The sequence below is a fragment of the Vidua chalybeata genome, chromosome 13, assembly GCF_026979565.1.
Source record: "Vidua chalybeata isolate OUT-0048 chromosome 13, bVidCha1 merged haplotype, whole genome shotgun sequence".
In the NCBI taxonomy this organism is placed as follows: Eukaryota; Metazoa; Chordata; class Aves; order Passeriformes; family Viduidae; genus Vidua; species Vidua chalybeata.
Window position 1 is genome coordinate 17373272 of NC_071542.1, and position 18765 is coordinate 17392036.

Sequence of the window (18765 nt, forward strand, 5' to 3'; positions counted from 1 at the left end):
ACCAGTGGCTATTTCTCTCAATAGAAGAGAATACATACATATTATGTATTATGTATGTATACATAATACATATATTTTATATGTTGTATATATACTCCATATACTAAACGCACTGTGTTTATAGATACACTATAAATAAAAATATATCTACAGAGTATAGAGTGTGTATTTATATATACACGGACACACTCTATGTATATATATATACGTGTGTTGGGGAGGCGGTGGCGGTGTCTGAGGGTGACACACGCGGACACACGGGCAGCTGAGGTGTTTTTCTGCGGGGCAGTCCCGTGCTGCAGGCTCAGCACGGGGGGGCACGGGAGCACTCACCGGAGTTGTTTTAATCGCCCCAAAGCCGCGCTCCGGCCCCGCAGGCCCCGCGCTGGCGCAAGCGCCGCTCGGGGCGGGCCGGGCCCGCTGCGTCACCGCCGGCCCCGCGCTCTGCGCATGCGCGTCCGCCGCGCGCGGGGAGGGGGCGTTCCCTTCCTGACGGCCTCGCCCCTACTCGGCTCTGATTGGCTGTCGATTCCCACCCCACCTTTCTGATTGAGCGCTCCGATGTCACTCAAGGCGTCCACGTTTCGCTACGCCCCGCCCACCAACTGCGTCCTGATTGGCGGACTGTCCCCTGCGGGCGCTGCGATTGGCTGCGCACGCCGTCACTCCGGGGCGGGTCGGCGGGCAGGAATGTAGGCCCGGCCGCTCCCCGGCCCAACAAAGTAATCCGGCGATGCCTCGAGCGCGGAGCGCGGCCGTGCCCGTCCCACCGCCCGCCGCGGGGGCACCGCGCCCCTCCCTGCCATCCCCGTTCCGTCCCGCCCCTGCCCGGCGCCGTTGAGCGCCCTCGGCCCCGCCGGAGCTGCGCGGAGAAACGTGCGGAAGGACACTGAAGGAGAGCGTGACAGCAGCTGTAGTTCCGGCCGCGGTCGGGCCTTGTTTCCCAAAAATAGCGCGGCGCGGTATCCGTGCGCCGGTGTCAGTGTCTCCTGAGGAGCCGCGGCGGGAGCGGAGCGAGCGGGGGAGCGGCGGTGAGCGAGGGGTCCCGGGGTCCCGGCTCCGCGCGGCCAGCGGGGCGTGTGCCCTCAGCCCGAGGGTCGGCCGGGGTCGGGGGCAGCGGCCGAGGGGGTGGTGGGAGGGGAAGGGGGAAAGGAAGGAGCGTCCCCCCCCCGCCGGCCCCATCCCGCTCTGAGGGAGCGGAGCGGGGGAAGCCGGCGGGGTCCCGGGGTGGGCGAGTTCCCGGGGCCTCCGCAGAACTTCCTGCGGGAGGGGATGGACATCTATGGGCCAGGCCGGCGGATCTGCCCGGGGAGCGGGCGGGAGGGAGCGAAGGAGGGTGGGGTACGCGGCCCTGGAGCGCCCGGGGAGCGGGGAAAGGACCCTTTGTGCTGGGTGTCGCTGGGGAAGGGCGACATCGCAGCGAGCGGGGAGCCGACAGGAAAAGCCTCCCCGGGAGCCCGTCCGTGGAATGCGCCGGCGGGAGCGGCCGGGGTCGGCCGGGGGGAGGTGGGAATGGTTCGGGGAGTTGTGCGCCGCAGGAAGGTGTGCTGGCAATGGCAGGGGGAGAAGCGCTCCTGATGTGTGCACCGGAGGTGTTTTGTCCAGAGGGAGAAGGCTGAAGGTACAGCGGGGTTGTGCTGCCGGCAGGATTTTGTGTTCAGCGGCAGAAGTCGTGAGGAAGAAGGACTGGTCCGCTTCTGACTGGAAAGACTTAATTTTTTTTAAGTTTATGGAGCTGTCTTTTACAATAAATTTTTACCTGCTTTTGAGATGCTAAGCGGCGAGGAGAGTGGAATTGCTCAGAAAAACTGACCATAGTACCTTGTTTGACAGGTGATTGATTTCAGAGTTGAGAAATTGGAGTTCTGTAGGGGAAAAAAAAGAAATAATTTAAGAGGGTTTTAAAAAATTGTTTAGTGTAAAAACATTGTGTCCCATAGCCATACAACGACTAAAATTATTATGAGCAGTGGGGGAAAGGGGTTTTGGGAAGTACAAAGGAGGAAGGAAAGGAATAATTTGTAAACAGTAGTAAGGAAAATAAAGTGGTTTGGTATGGAATTGGTAATGTAGATGTATTTATTTTAAACCTTTTTCACAGTCTGGGAATTTTTTATCTAACGTGAGGAAGGCTATGAGCTTTCAACCTTTATTATGTGAACTGTCTACACACAATTGTTCCTTATGCAAGTTTTTTTTAAATTTTATTTTTAGGAACTGGCCAGCTATATTTTGTTAGATAATTCTGGTGTCTTCTTATTGCTATCTGGTATTTAAATACCCGTGTAAAAGATGTCAGGGCAACATTCCTGTCATCTATTCTGTCTGTATTGAAAATTATTTTAGATGCCTTTTGCGTGTGAGAATATTTAGGTTTTTATCCTCCTATCTCACAGGTGATTTGCATTTGGGGGAGAGGTGTGAAGTTCCTCATTTAAACTATCTTTTTTCATTGAGGTGCCAGAATATGTGCAAAATGACACATTATTCAATTACATAATTTAGAAGGATTATAATAAATTATAATAAAGGATGTAATGTCGCTGCCTTTGTTCACTAAAGGGTATCATTATTAAATGATATTTTAAAATTCTATACTTGTTAAACCAGCAAATCAAAAATAAGAGAATGGAACAAATTGTCAAGATATTAAGGGATTATGATGGTGCTATACAGCTGGAGGTGAGCCTTTTTTGACTGAGGGCATTCAGTTTGGAATTTCATAAGGAAAATAACCCAGTGCCCTGGTCAGTTGTTTTGCTCCTCCATAATTCTCTCCCACATCTGTAGTTGGCGTGCTCCACGTGCAGTGGCAGAGGAGGATCCTCGGTAAATGGGAAGAATCCCTCAATGTCAGGGACAGGCTGTACCTCGGGACAGCTTTGGTGTACATGAAACTCCTTCTCTCTGCCCCTGGAGCTGATCTAAACCAGTTTGAACATTGCAGCGTTTCTGTGATTTATTTGTGAGCGGACATTTGGAGATGTTGGTGGAAATACATCAGCTTTTTTGCTGTTTGCTTGTCCTGCTCTGTGTTTTCAGTGTGTGTTTAAACCGATGTGGTCACTGCTCACCTCTGAGTGAGTGGTGCCATGGAATGCTTTGCATATGTGCAGATTCCCGGATTTAGATCCCTATGAGTTTCTTTCTCTCTGAAACCACAGATGGAGAAGAAAGCCAACACTGAATTTTATGAACTTAGAGAAATTGAGTCATGTTAGACGAGCACAATGAGGAGGACATGGCTGCATTCAAACTTGAGATAATTCTGGGGAATAAAAGGGCTCATTATGGCAGAAGACTCATCTTATTTAGAAAGCTTTGAGCTGAAGTGTGTGTGGTTCACCTTAAACTGGTTAATGCGGGCAGCGGAGATTTTATGGGTTTATTTTAGAATGTTGGCCACGTTTCTCAGATAACTTGTTGATGTCATTCTGTATATTCTGGGCCCAAGTGCTGCTTCAGAGAGCCTGGAGGCACCACTCTGCTCTGTGAACAATGCCCTGCTACCTTGCCTGCTCTCAGCCATGCCCTCCTACCAAAACACAGCTGATTAATTCTCCAGAGTACTGAAAGAAGTGTAGTCTAATGCTGTGTAATGAGCAAATCTGTATTAGTTTGGCAACTTTTTTTCCTAAATAAGGAGTATTTTGAATTAGTTTTAGCTGTGGTTTGTTATGCCTTGCTTGAGAGAAGTCTGTGGGGTTTAGTTGAATTTTTAAAAGTATATGTTTTCTAAAAATTACCATTAATACATTTTACTCGCCTCACCAAATTCTTAATTTTTTTATTTTTAAAGGATTAAATATTCTGTATAAACCTTGGGCTTTAGGCCTACTCAGTTCTGACAGCAGCCTGGTTGGTAATGTGTGCAAAGCACTGGGATCTGCTTTTCCTTCTCATTGCAAGAAATCTTCCTTTGAATTAATTGGAACATCATGTGGCCATGTATGTGCTTCTTAATGCACAGATCGCTTTAAGTTTTCACATTTATTGTGTTGGATTATTTCACATGTGTAATAATGTGTTCTTCAGTGGATCAAATGGAACAAAAGTCAGAGTCTCTGTGATAATATGGGTGAATTTGGTGCTTTGTGTTCAGATTTGATCCCTTCAGCTCTGGTGAAGCAACCAGGGGATATAAACACAGCACTGCCTTTTTCCTTGGGTGCCTTCCTGTGCACTGCAAGGCTGAGCAGTGATTACCTGAATGGACTTATCACTGTTACTGAGGTGGTGCTACTGAGGGGTTTAACTCCTGCTCCTGCCACTAAAATGAATAAAGACTTTGAAGGTGTGTAATGGTATGAGGTTTTAATTTAGGTGTCTTTAAATTTATACTCGGAATCCCCTTGGTTTAAGGTGCAGTCCGATGTGAAATAACTAAAGGTAGCTGGTTTTTCCCCTGGATGTTTGCAAGGTGGTTTGGTGTCTTAGGAAGTTTGGGAGATGACACAAGACATTCTTTTCACAAGACTTCTCCCCCGAGTTAGCTTTGTTGACCTTCCAGTAAAAAACTTGAGGAATTTTTTTTGGACAGCTGATCAAAATACATTTTAGGTCATTGATGCAATATCCAGTGTAACAGAACAAAATAGTATTACTGAGAGTTCAGCCCAGCCTTCAGCTGTGTAATAGGACAGTTACCCTCCCCCAGCATGTGCTCTGTGCTACAGCACCAGCTAATAAATAATGAGCTCGCAGTCTGCAATAATATATTTTGCTTTGTTTATTTGAAAGTAAGCATCTGATCTGATTTCTACCTCTGACCACTCCTCTCATCTGGTGCTTTCTTATTTTAACACTTGATCCTTCAAGTTACTGCTTAGGAAGTTGAAAAGAAATTTTTTTTCCTCCATATTAAGGCATTTTTTTTTTTAATCAACTGTATTGTTTTGGCTTCTGTTTAATGGTTCTGCAAGAGTGTTTCTCGATTGCTTTATATTTAATATATAACTTTCTTTAGAAACATAAACCCCTGTACTGTGTACTCTCATTTCCATTTGACAGTAAAAAGGAATTAATATCTTGCAAGACTCCTCTGTTCCTGAGACTTCACCCCTGCCTGTCCATGACAATCACCCAATTGGAATATTTTAAATTATATATAGAATATATTTTTTTTTTCTGAAGGATTAGGAAGGAATTTTATTAGAATAAGGCAGGCTAAATTTTCTGACCAGTCTTTTTCAAAATTGTAGTGCAGGGGAATACAGAACCTTTTCTACAGGAGCACTTTGCTTTTTGTTCCGTGTGTTGTAGCAGTAAAAGTGTGCCTCTATGATCAGAAGAAAATACATCCCTCTTAATAAGAGTGTGATTAATTGAATTATTTTTTCAGGGAATTAACTACTTTATATTCCAAATGTTAGTGATGCTTAATTAGGTAGGTCTCCCAGTTATATTTGCCTCTGTCCCTGGAGAGCTTTTGAATTCTGGCAAAGTCCTTATGGGCCAACCTGGCAACTTGCAAACGTGTTCTGCATTGCTCTGTGATTTCACCAGGAGCTACTGAGAATTGTGCATGCCTATTTGAAGTGTAGTGAGATACAAAGTAGGTGCTAGGATTTACCAGCCAAGCAGAGCCGTGGAAAGGTGCTTGCTGTAGGTGTCTGTGTACCAGGCACTGATGACAAAGCATCTTTTCCTTTTTTTCTAATCAGGAGCTAATTGACTCAGAGAAAAATGTGTCATGGTCAGAGATCACCTAAGAGTGGGTGTGTAGGATGGATGGGTTTGTGCTCGTGATACTTTTATAATGATAATAGAGGTGAAGAAGGATTTTTCCCATTTACTTCAAATCTCTTTGAGTGTTTGTGTAACTCAATTTCATTTGAAAACCAGATTGCTTCTGAGACTGTAATTTAGGATTTCATGGACTGGACTGGTGCTATTTTTATTGTCTGAAAGCTCACCATAGACCTGTGAGAATATGTAAAGCAGATGTGTCATCTGTACCTGCAGTGACACTTGCAGGCTGTGGTCATGACCAGAGCTGAGGTTTTGTGCCAATATCACAGGCCTGATCTCTTGTTTTACTGGGATCGCTTTGTGTTTGGAAGCTCAACGGGGTTAAATTATTAAACTTTTAGCTGTATAATTGTGTAAGCATGTCTGTAAATGAGCTGTGCTGAGGCTATGCTGTTACACATTTATTTCTTGAAGACTGTGGCATACAGAGTTGAGAAACAGAATCCAGAGGAGATTGTTTTAGTGTCCCTTATGATATGGAAGAATTACAAACAGTTGTAAGAGAAGAGAGTAAGCAAGAGGTTGAACCTTCAGAGACTCAGATATACACACGTGTCCTAAAGGTGAGGGGTCATAAAGGGCACAACAGACTTGTCTTGGCAGTGTCCATTAGAGAAACCTTTGGAAAGTGTCAGGCTAGTGTGACTTTACACCCTCAGGAAAGTGTCAGGATAATGTGACCCTGTATCACACAAAATCTCCAACAGTTGAGTTCAAGAGCAGAGACAAAAGTGGTAATATTGTTTTCCCCTCAGATATAAAAAAAAGTGACTGTTTTTAAGTGGTTATCTTTCTCCAGATGTTTTGAATTGTATTTAATAGACCATCATGTGGAAAACTTGTATGGTATAGCTCAGAAGCATTGCATGAGGCTATCAGCATTAGGGACATCTTGTTTTTGGTATCATTCTTTCACAAGCAACTGCCTCTTCCTGATATGACTGCATGCATCCTGTTTTAAAAGCTGTGAGCTGACAAGAATGACTGCTAATAATTTGCTGTATAGAGCAGTTTAAAAATGTTGCTTCTTCCAGTGTGAGCTTTCAAAGCAATGAGTCTTCTGAGAGTGTTTGAGAAAAGGGGATGTTCCATCATCATTGTTCTTTTATTATCTTGTCAGACACTGAGGGTAATAAACTGAAATTTTCAGAGTTTTTATTTTTCCTTGAAGCTGTTGAAATTACTGTGTAATGGTATGAGGTTTTAATTAAGTCAGGTGTCTTAAATTTATATTCAGAATCCCCTTGGTTTCAGGGTAAAAGAGGGGAAGTCAGAGGTACAGCACAAGATAATTTGTTTCACTTGATGCCTACAAAAAAGGAAAAGCACTTTCTGCTAAAATTTTTGAGCCTATGGGCTGTCAAATTATGTTTGTTAGTCTGAGTTTAATAATACACCTATTTACTTGAATAGCTGGCTTCAGGGATTTGAAGCTTTTGAGTGCAGAAGGATTTCCTCCGAGAGACTTCGTTAATATCCTTCTGTGTTTCTTTGAGTGTTGGAGTTTTTTTATGTTTTGTCTTCTTGTTGTCCTCCTTATCTTTGTTCATGACATTCCAAATGGTGGTGTCTTAACTTTTTGTCACTGAAATGTATGTAAAGATCTTTGAGAGATGTTGGGCTATGAAAAAAGTGCCAGCAGTAAAAGTATTAATGGTTTCCATTAGGAAGCACTAAATTAGAACTCCTCCTTCAGGGGAAGGAGACAAAATCGTGGATAACTGAAGAGAGATGTGGTTGGTTGATGGAAACAAGATTTTGCTGAATATTGGAGATATTGAATATGGGTGATTTGCAGAAGTTGTAATTATGAACACAAATGCCCTGAAAATTCCCAAGGAGCATGTGGAATATGTAATGGCTTTGGATGTCATAGAACAGTATGTGCTTTAAATAGGTGCTTGTTGTTTCCTTTGTCACAAATATGAAAACCATTAAAAAAATGGAAAATATCAATTGGAATAACTGAAATTTAAAACTATTTTATCAAATCTGTATTACAAAATCATGTTGAAAGCACTTGTTCTCAGTGAAGCACAGAGAAGTTAAGAAGACTCTCCAGGCTTTGTATTGGGTTTACTATGAGATGAAATTTGAGGAGGGCAGAAACAAGAATTATTGTAATTGATAAATCTTTCCCCCCCCCCAAAAAAAGAAAAAAAGCTAATGGTTAGTGTTTCTATTTATCACTTCTAATTCAGTATCTTCAATAAATTAGTAAAATGGGGTGTTGAAATGATTGGAAATTCTGGATTTAAAAACATAATGTTCCTGACTCTTGGAGTCATTTAAGTGCTGTATGCAAAATAGGAGGAAAGAACCTTAAAAGACTAATGGTTTGCTCAGGAGGTGAAACAGGGTAATGGGAGAGTTGCAAATTTCAACTGCTGTCCCTGTCATGGCATTCTGATGCTCCTGGTGACTCCTGGTTGATTTTTTTCCTAGGCTTATCTCCAGAGGAGACTTGGTGGGATGAAATGTAACCTGATATCCCCCAGTTATCCCCGGGCTGTTTCCAGTAAATCTTCCTGCAGATGCCCTCGGCCTGCGCTCGCTGGGAGGCGGCTCTGCCTCGGTGGGTTGCAGTCCCTCTGTAGTTTTCCCCTTGTGTTTTTGCTGAGGAGTTGGACTCCTGTCCTGTCCTAGTGGTGACATCCTTGTTTTTACAGCTCTCTCCTGAGGATGCCCTGAACTAGTCCGTGCACCCCGTTGTTGTCACACACGTATTTACAACGAGTCGTGCGTTAGCACAAGGTGCTTATGTAAAACTTGCACCAGATTCCACCAGGAAGTGACAGAGTTATTCCCTTGAGAAGCTGCGATGGGAGAGGGGATCGGAAGGTTCCTACAAAGAGACTCCAGTAAAAGCTGCTTTTCTTTAAAAGCTGAGGGAAGGACTTGCCCCGAGTGAGGAGGTTGTGATCGGAGCCCAGATCCCCCGTGCAGCCCCGTTCGGAGCCCCCGCAGCTCCCTCTGGTGATCCCGGCGTGCCCGTGCAGCCCCGGGGGCTTGGCCGAGCCTCCGATGAGCGAAACCATCAGCTCCTGCCACGGGACTGAAGAAACACTTCAGAGCAAGCCGAGGCTGCAGCCAACCTGGTGTTACTCTTGGGTGCCATTGGGTTTTGCTGCCTTTTTGTTTTATTCTTGTCACCATCTAATTTTTGTCTCGGGGGAGATGGAAGTCATTAAAGGATCTGCAGACTGTCCTGTTAACACTGGCTCTAGGCAAGCGGAACCAGTGTGATTGCACGAGATAAAAGGATTCCAGCGCTATGGCTGGGTTGCTGAGGAGCAAGTGAAGCATGGTATGGGGAAGAGGGAAGAACAAAGACAGTGTGTATATGAAAATTCTTATTCTGTGTTCTGTAGCCCATTTCATTTATGTTATTAAAATATGGAAAAATGGTAGAAGTAAATTTAAAAATAATCTGAACTGTAATAGTAAAGAAGTGATCTTGTAAGTAATAAAACCTGGAGAATTTCCATTTCCCTTATTTTTCAACTCTTCTGTTATTCCCTGATCTTTTAGAGTATCCCCTCTTTTCAGTGTGTTTTTCTTCAGTTCTCCAAATATCTTAAATGTGTGCCAGCTGTGGCCAGGCTGAGCACAGGTGCCTGCTGACTGCCCAAGCATCCCCCAGGACCTGCTGCCTCTGGTCACTGCAGGGCATTGCTCTGCCCAGGGCTTCCCTGCAAATGCCAGGTCAAAAATTCTGCAGCACTTCTAGGAAATCTCAAAAATAATCGATGCATTTGCTATAGCACTTGGTTGAAACTGGCCAATATAATCAGAAGCTGTTAATGAGGGAGAATAGACTGTGGTCAAGTAAACCTCATTTTATTAAAAAAGTAAGTTATAAAGCTGTGGAAATAGTTCTGTCTTCAGGGGTTTAATGCCATCATTGATAATGCTCTAGTCTAATATCAGCAAACTCTTATTTTCTTAAGTGTTTTTATTTAATTTTATTAAAATAAAACTTAAAGTTAGGGTGATTTAAAACTGCATTCAGTTTCTTAATTTGCTTTGCTTTTAATGTATTTGATTTGATCTAAATATCATGTTAGGCTGGAATTCATTTGTTCAGCAAAATAAATAGATCTTCATTTTGATGAGGCCTGCTTATAAGTGTAAGGGAAGATAGTTGGAATTTCTTCCTTGTGTCTTCCTATCTTCTTAAGATACATTAATAAATTTATCTGAAGCCCCCACCTGACCTCCTCCCCCATGTGATGCTCATATCTGTGTTTTATGTAGGACTTTCTGGATCAAATTTTTTAAACAACTTTTTTTTAAGGGCTGAATTGTTCTGTAATAAAACCTATCACAATATTGCTGGGTACTGGCTGAGTAGTTCTCAAAAGAAATTTTTACCTACTTTCCAATCATTCAGTCCTTGAATGAAATGTTAATGAGAAGATGATCTGATAAACTTCTTGAAAACTTTCTGTACAACAAACTCCTAATCGAGGATTTAACTTCAGATCTGTTTGTTTTAAGGCACCTAAGTTGGTTTATGTAGCTCTTTTGCATGCATGTAGATAATGCCTACAAGCAAACCACAAAGGTCTTGGTGTGTTGTTTTTCTAAGGCTTGAATGACTAATTTTCTGAATGTGTAAGGAGCAACAGCCTTTGTGTGAAGTTCCTTTTGTGCTTGTTACGACTGTAGAAGCAGGAGAAAGTAAGCACAGCCTAAAATTCAGAGTTGCAGTCTGACAAGGAGTACTCCAGGCTTATCTGGAAGAGTTGAGATCACAGTTCTTGCTTCTGTCTTACCTGTGCTTCTCTGCTTTTAATTCTTTGTGGTCTCCTCTGCTTAGTCTTAGTGGCTTATAAGATTTTTCAGTGGCATAATTAGCTTATCTTAAAATAGTCTGATCTGGTGGCAGTATTGGGACGATGACGGGACAGCCAGCCCGGCCCCAGTCACACGCAGTCAGCCACGGAGATGTGTCAGTGTTTGGGCCACTCAGCAGGAAGGGAGGAGTAGGTGAAAATCTTCTGAAGATATAAGTGGACCTTGAACATGAATGATTCAGCTCACCTGTGCTAAGATTTGCACAAGTTTTCCTTCAGGAATTTGTCAACAGCCTGATAAAGTAACTAGAAAGCAGCTTCTCCTTGGTTTCAACCAAGATGCAAGTGGAATGGAAACAAAAAAATTAAGTTCCAGTTCCGTTCCTTTCCTTGGGTTCTTTTTTATATTTGTAGCTTTAGTGTCTGGCTCTGTTTATCAGCCCTCACACTTCAGAAAGAGAGTGAGCCTCATCTTACTTCAAATGCCTTGGTTCAAACTTACCAGTGTTTCATGTCTGAGACCTTTAAGGTTTGGAGTGTCCGACCATTAACATTTATACTTCCTTGAGACTATCTCTGGGTTTCATACTTTCTATAATTGTCTTGTCTTCTATCTTCATTTCCATCTCTCTAGACAAATACAAATTTAGACCAGGGCACAGTTGCTTGTGTTAATGAATATTGTTGTAGGTACACCAGTTCTGAGGGGTAAACTCTACATTTAAAATGCCTTTCTTGGGAAAGCTGCTGCTGCAGTTGCTATTGTGGTTGCTACAATCTTGAACAACGATTTAGAATGCTTTTTGTTTCTTGTTACTATGTGGGGAAAGGAACTTGATCTACAGTACATTCAGGATGTTGCTTGTGATTGTGATTTATTCTGTATTTTCTGAGAGCTGTCCCTTTCTTTAGATTTCAGTAGAAGAGTACTTTTTCTGAAATTCATAAACGCCCTAAATTTATGTGCCATTACCATGCTTTTTTTTGTTGATTAAAAGTGGATTTCAGCATTTCACAACTCACTGTTTGTTGAAATAGTGGCTTGTGCTAGAGCACTCCAATACTGGCTGGTCTTGACTTCAAGGAGAAAATTTAGTGTTGTTATTTCAATGTGTAAAGTGCTTTTTAGGGAAGGTTTGTTCTCTTTGAGTTGATACCTGTTCATTCTGGAGTCTAATGAAACTTCTACATTTATGCTTTTAGGTTCTGCATTTTGATCTCTCAAAGCCTGCAGAACAATCTAGTATGAGATGCTTTTGTTGTGTTGGAGTTTGCAGACCTTCATTGAAAAACTAATTTGGACTCTGCAAGACATAGTTAAATTCTTCTGGTAACGTTTGAGTTCTGCTTCCAGGTGGATTTGATGTACTGCCCCCATGCAGGAAGTGAGAAAAGGAGTTTTAACTCTACATTAATGTCTTGCATATGCTGCAGTGTTCCTTGAGCTTTTCCTGTAAATGGCTGTAGCCAGGCAAGTCCTCTGTGTAGTTTAATGTTTAACTCTGGTTTTATTTTGTTGCTATTGCTGGTGCCCTTACGCATGCAGATAGATTGCACTATAACTAGAGGCTGGGAGGGGGAACTTGCCTCTCTTCCTGTTTAAACTGTGGATCCCAAAAGCTTGGTCTAGGCATGATTTTAATATGGTGTAGTTTGTTACTAAAAATTTAGTAACAAATACTTTACAAGGTCCACTTATTCCAGTGAAACTTCCTAGACTACTTTAGATAAAGCTTCCAGTGGGGTTTGGGACATTTCTTGAAAGGCTTAATTCTTTGTGTTGTGTCTATGGAGCTGTTTTTTTTTCTATGGAGCTGGTTTTTTTTTCTTTCTTTTCTTTTTTTCCCCCGGTTTCTCCCACATTCATTAACTGTGCTTACAATGAGTTTTCAGTGAATTAGTGTCAACGTTCCAGTGAAATCCTTGGCTGTACTGATGACGTAAGTGGTGGAGATCTTATTCTGGAATTCTTTCTACTGTCTCCTTGTGTCTGTTAGACCTATTTAGATGAAAATGCTGTAGGCCAATGGCATTGCCTGTGTGCTTGTTCCCTGCTATAGTATTAATGTTTATGTCTTAGAGGTATTAGTAGAGAGATTATTAGGAGGGGAAGTCTAGCACAGAAAAGCTTCCTGTGGATGACTTGCAGTAGTGGTGAATTCTGACAGGGTTCCCATGGTAGTGAATGTGTTTTCTTTAATACACATTACTCAGATCTTGCTATTGTCTTCTTTATAATACAGCGTGGTGGCTGTATTATTGTCAATACACAAGTTGCCTTAGCAAAACCTTTTGAAGCGCTGTAAAAAAATACATGAAACCATGTTTGGCAAAAAATGCTGAAGGGTTTTAATGGTTCCTGAGTGTGCAGGGAACAGTCTTTCCCCTTTTGGCAGTCCCATGAACTTTTGAATCCAAGTCTTTGTCTCCTTCTCCTCCACTGTATTCCCATACAAAATTAAATAATTTAACTTTCATTTTAGCAATAGGAGGCAATTTGAGCGTAATTAAAGCAATGTATCTGTCTAAATGAGTGATACCTAATTGGATTAGCATTGTTTAGAGAGCATGTCATTCTTTATGAATCTGTACATTTCTCTTTTAGATCTGCAATAAATATTGAAGTCTCACTGTTCAATCTAATGAACATACATTTAGATCTGCACTTTGCCACTCTCAACTTCCAGTGTGTTGAGATGCTGTTCTGCAATTTCTGGTTTCAGCCTTCATACTGCCTGGGGTTCATATTCTGCCTCTGGGGAGACGCACTCAGAGTCATTTGGATAATGAGGAATGATAATATCCATATCATTTTCAGAAATTTAAAAAAAAAGTGTTTCTGAGTTCTAGTGCTCTTTTGCTAGTCTCAAGTAGTTTATGTATGAAATCTCCTAAACTAGATCCTTCACCCACATCTGAGGTCTGTGTATCCTGTAAACAGGCCTTGCCTATTTTTTCTGTACAGGGCCTTCCTGGGCTTATCTTAATAACACTGTCATTTGAAAGACTTGGCAGGGCACTATAATGAAGAGGAATACAATAGGAAAAATATTGCTCATTAGATCTGTCTTCTGGATTAGTCCAAATTTGGGGGAATAGTCTGTTCAGTTAGAATTCCGCAGATCCCCTCTCAGATGAACAATAAAGCTCTGTTTTGATAAATGTAGATAGATAAATATATACAGGACACCTTTAAACTCATTTAACATACCTGTACCAGTCAGTGGCATGTTAGGATAGCACACAGGAAGCATTTAGCTCGTTATCCCTACTGCTTGAAAATCCATCATTTCACAAAATGCTCGTTAGTTGTAGCACCTAAATGGGGCAAACCTGTTTCTTAATGAAGAACATGTTTTCAGTGTCATATTTGTCATCATTAAGGCTTTGGGAAACTGGGTTAATATGTTCAGTTGTGATTATGCACTAGCAAGATGTGGATGGCAGTGCACCTGCTTTTTGAGGTGGATACATTTTCTCACGTGGTCTTGTGTGGTTTGTAGCTGTGAATTCCTGTCTCAGCTCTTCTTTACATCTTTAGCAGAACGGTGCTGAAATTATTTGATGTGTTCCAGTAAAGCAAATGGCAGCACCCACCAACTTTTACTCTTTTTCCATTTGCTTCTTTATTAGATGTGTTTTGGTCATTTTTTGTGTTGTGAGAACATACTAATGTTTTTAGATATAGCAAGTGTTACTGCATGAAATGCCTTCAAAAGTAGATTAATGTGTCAAATTTAAATCAGTCATCCTTTTAAAAACCGAAATCTTGTTTATGTATTTAATTTAGGTGATTAAACTACAATGAAGCTTGTGGCTTTCAGTAAAACTTGCAGTTCCAAAACTTGTCTGTGGTCTAGATTGATGTCTCTGTTCTAAGAAACATTTGGCTTAGATGGCCTTCAACAAATTGGGAAAATTAAATTTAATTTAATTTTGGTATTTATGCATGAGAGAGGCTTCTGAAGTGCCCAGCATACAGGTCTTGGGCTGTGGTAATGGTTGGATGATGATGATGGCAGTTTCTGCCTGTTGCAATTTGACCTGACCAAATGGGTGCCTGACTCTTGAGAGCTTTAACTGAGGACTGTATTCTGCCAAGTATTATTTCCATCAGCTCTTGCTATTTATAAGTATGCAGGATAAAAAATGAGAAATAATTTTCTAGTGCAAATGCTGTGTTTTTGCATTTGTTTTCAGTTGTCTAGTTGATATCTGTAGGTTAAATTAAAAGTGCAAAATGTGACCTGGAAGACCTCAGTCCCTCAAACTTGCCTGCTAATCCATTAGATTTGGCAGACCTTGCCTTGTTTTGAGTAGTTTTGCCATTGAGAAAATTTAAGATTGGTGCCTTGCCTTTGAAATAGTGGATTCCTTGCTGACCCTGTGCAAATGCCTTAATCTGCATCTCCCTGCCTGGCTGCAGTTGGACAATTTCGAGCTCTGTCCTGTGTCAGTGTGACAGGGAGGAGTAGAGGAGGTGTGGTGTGATGTGTGACTTGGCTAAAAGCAAGTGCTGTGAGCAGCTGAAGTTGTGTTGCCTGTGACTTTTGGTGGGATGATCTGGATGAGTGAATATGTCAGATTTCAGCTGTTTATTCTCTATAATTTGTTGGTTTTTTTTTAAGATAGTTGCAAATAAACACGAAGTATTTCCACCCCCTTCTGTTTTCTCTGCTATTTTTTTGCGCTTTCTTTAATTTCACTTCCTGGTGGGTAGACGGCGAGTTCTCTGGCAGGTTTATCTATTAAAGTGCTGGTGTATTTTCTCCTGAGAAAGCAAGTGTTGTGGATTCTACTCCTGGCAAGTATATCTTCTTTTACTTTTCTTAATATCCTCCATTTCCGGTATGTCTTTTAGTGTTTCCATGAGTACAGTTCTACATCTGTCAGCTGGGTATGTTGCATTAACAGATTTTTGTTTCTTCTTTTCACCTGGAGTCTTGAAAAGCAGATGCTCCAAAACTGACTGATTAGGTAGCAACACTTTTGGAGAAATTAAAACAATTATTATCTGATCTGAAAGTCAGAGCATCTGCATAGTTGTACATTATGCAAGCTCTGCTTTTGTTGATAATTATGTTGGATAGCTTTTGATTTCTGCCTGTTGTTGATGGGTTTTGTTTGCTTCTGAAGTAAGGGTAACCTGTAGCACTTCACAGCTGCAGATAATTTAATTCCAAGTCCTTCACCAAGGTCAGTGGGTTTTTTGTGCTTTGTATAATATTGAGCATTTATTTTTCTTAGTCAAAACTTGTTGCATGTGATATGTAAGATTGTAAAGCACCTTAATATTATTTGCTTACTGAAGAAACACTGTTTATTCAGTTTTTACTGTATTGATAAAACTTGGAAGCTGCTTTTTAATTGTGCAGTCAGAAACATGTCCTTTGAAAAATGTGTTTTCTATAGACAAGTTGTATCTGTAGATTTCAGTGCCTAGTTTTGTCTTCGTATGGAAGTTTACTGGTTCAGTTATTTCATGACTTTTCTGTGGGGTTTTTTATCAGCGCAGCTCTTGGTTTTAGTTCTGTGTATTCTTTTTGTGAAAAGAATACAGTGTATGTATGAGTTATTGATTACCCCGGGTGTGCTGGGACTTGTGTTGTGCTGTTCTTCAGTGCTGGGACTTTGCTAATAGCAGGTCAGAATGGTTTGCACCTCTCAAGTCATCAATGTGGAAAAATACCAAATAAGATGTAATGAAAAAATGGGTTCAGCTCTGATGCAGGTAGGAAAGGGATGGCTTAAATATTCGAGCAGTAACAAGTCAAATGCCAAGTTTGGAACATGGTAATTCAGCCAGGCTCACGTTTGTGACAGCTCTGCAGAGGTGAAGAATGCTTCTTGAGGAGGATTTTTTTCTTTCCTCTTCACAGCGACAGCTTCTGTGCTCCCCTGGGTCGGGGGGTGGGGAGCTCTTCCCAGCAGCTGCACAGAAACCTGTAAGTGCAAGGATGGCCCAGATTCGATGCTGGAGCTTCAGGCAGAGTTCTGCTGTGTGTTAGCACTTGGTCCATGTGATGCTGTTTGACCGGATAAAGGCTCTCAATCATGTGCTAATGTGTGACACCAAATGAATACGTATTCTGTGTGTGGCTAATAGAAGTGTTTCTCCTGCTAAAAAAATAATAATCCCTCCTATACTAGAAATTATTTTGTCCCTCCAACATGGTCCCTTAGAGGAGAAGTTCTAATGTCAAAAGGAAACCTGGTCAATATATCAGGACCATGCTGCAGACATTTCATAGTTTGGTGCTTAACCTTTGGGTGACTAAAATTAAAAGTGTTATAATAATTTCCTTCTGTAAAAATGTGGTATTCTGTATCTTTCTGTCAGTGTATTATTTGATAAATGCTGGTGTGCTCTGCAGAGTAATTACGGGAGGACTCTGAATAATGAGCTAGTTTGAAGTATCATCTGCTCAAAATCCAGGCATACCTCTACGTTTGCCTCTCCTTGTTCTCTTGCTGTGCCCATGCAGATCCTTATTGTGGGTAAGCTGGAACCTTCTGGTAGTTCTGTCTGGTTTCCAGCTGTCCCCACCAAATGGAAAGGGAAGACCAATGAAGTATGAACCATCTCACAAAATTGCTGTTTAAGAGGAGCAGTGTCAGGATGTGCTTCTGGGTTGCAGCAAACACGCAATTGCAGCTAAAGTAGGTCTGTGAGAACTTTCACCTACCCCCTGTGGATATGGTTTCACTAGAAAAGCAACAGTCCAGGATTTTTATGTGGGCTAGCTGCCTAAATATTTACCAAAGGTCTGTATGATTCCCTCTGCCTCCAACGTCAGCTGAAGCTTGTGATTACACCCCTACTGATAAGTGTTTGAGTTAGGTTTTCCTCTGTGCTTAGGAAAAGAAAAGGATTAATGCATATTCCTCCAGCTTACTACAGATAACCTCTCTTGACCCTGGTGATCAAGTCTATTCCCCTTTTATCTTTGCATTCTCCAAGGCACCAATCTGAAGCCATGAAACACATGATCCTGTGTTGGTCTAGAGGCTGCTTTTAGAAGAGTTTGCCTTCCTTTCCCCATTATGCTGGCGTTCTCTGCAGTGGTGTCCTCTTGTAGTATGACATATTAAAGCATTGTAACAGAGGATGATGAAATATTTTTAGGGTGTGCTCCATTAATTTTGACAACTCAGATTTGTTTGTTCTTTTTCTATGCCAGTGTGTGTATTTCTAGACATGTCAATATATATGTAGAGACAATATGTGGGATTTTTTAATATGTCAGTGTCTTTTATGGAGAACATCTGCTCTGAAATTGTTACAACAATATGCAATGATGCTTATTTAAAATGTGTTCTAGTAGTTACTGTGTATCCAGGCAGTTTAATAAACCAGTAAAAGATTTCAAATGTAGTTGAATACCCTACGCAGTTAATGATACTTAGTGTTTGGAATTTCATCAATCTTAACATGTCACATATTATAGACTATAATTGTGTGACCTTTTCCTTGAATTTTCATAGCAAAAGACGATGACAAAGCCATTAGCTTTGGAGTTTTGAATCTGAAAAATTCATTATATAGCTAACATGAATGCAAGGCTTGCATGTGTGTGTTAAAATAGTAAATGGGTTAAAGTAGCACAGGCATACTTTGTACTGTGTTGGCATAGTTTTCCCCTTCAGATGGTAGTTTGGAATGTGAAGCCTCTTCCTATATGTGCTGGAGCAGAGCTAAACTCTAATGTCACTTACAGGAGAAATTTAATACAAGCAGCTTGTGCAGAACTGACCTGCTGCCATGGTAGCATGTAATATATTTAGCATGCATGTGTCTAGTAACCATGTGATCTTATAAAAGTGAATAAAACAGAGAAGCTCTCAAAAGTTAACATTTCTCTGAATGTTTTCAGATTCTGTTCATTAAATAAAATGTTACCAAACTATTTAAAGAGACTCAGTTTGTAACTGGGATGTAACCAACTCAGAATTTGGAATGCTGCAGCAATGTCGCTGCTTATCAGTGTGAGAGAGATAGAATTCCAAAGTAATTAGATTTTTTAAATCCACCATAATTTTTGGAGTGTTTTATTTGGGTTTTTTTGGCTGTTACAGTTCAGTTTTCTGCTGCCATGATGACCGAAGATTAAATTTTAAAAGAAATCTGAAAATAGCAATCTGATCCTCAGGTACTTAATCTTTAAGAAAACCCACAGTTGTAAATTTTGGCAGTGCTGTGATATTGTCAGAATGT

The 18765-nt window shown here is 41.3% G+C and overlaps 1 protein-coding gene across 6 annotated transcripts in view; it reads left to right on the top strand.

Annotated features, from left to right (window-relative positions):
* The first annotated feature begins 765 nt into the window (after positions 1-765).
* Positions 766-18765, top strand: part of MEF2A (myocyte enhancer factor 2A) — an 81102-nt gene continuing 63102 nt past the window's right edge. For all 6 annotated transcript variants that reach the window (XM_053954243.1, XM_053954239.1, XM_053954242.1 and 3 more), the window contains exon 1: positions 766-1031. The gene's annotated coding sequence lies outside the window, so the exon portion shown is untranslated. The remainder of the gene's footprint in view (positions 1032-18765) is intronic.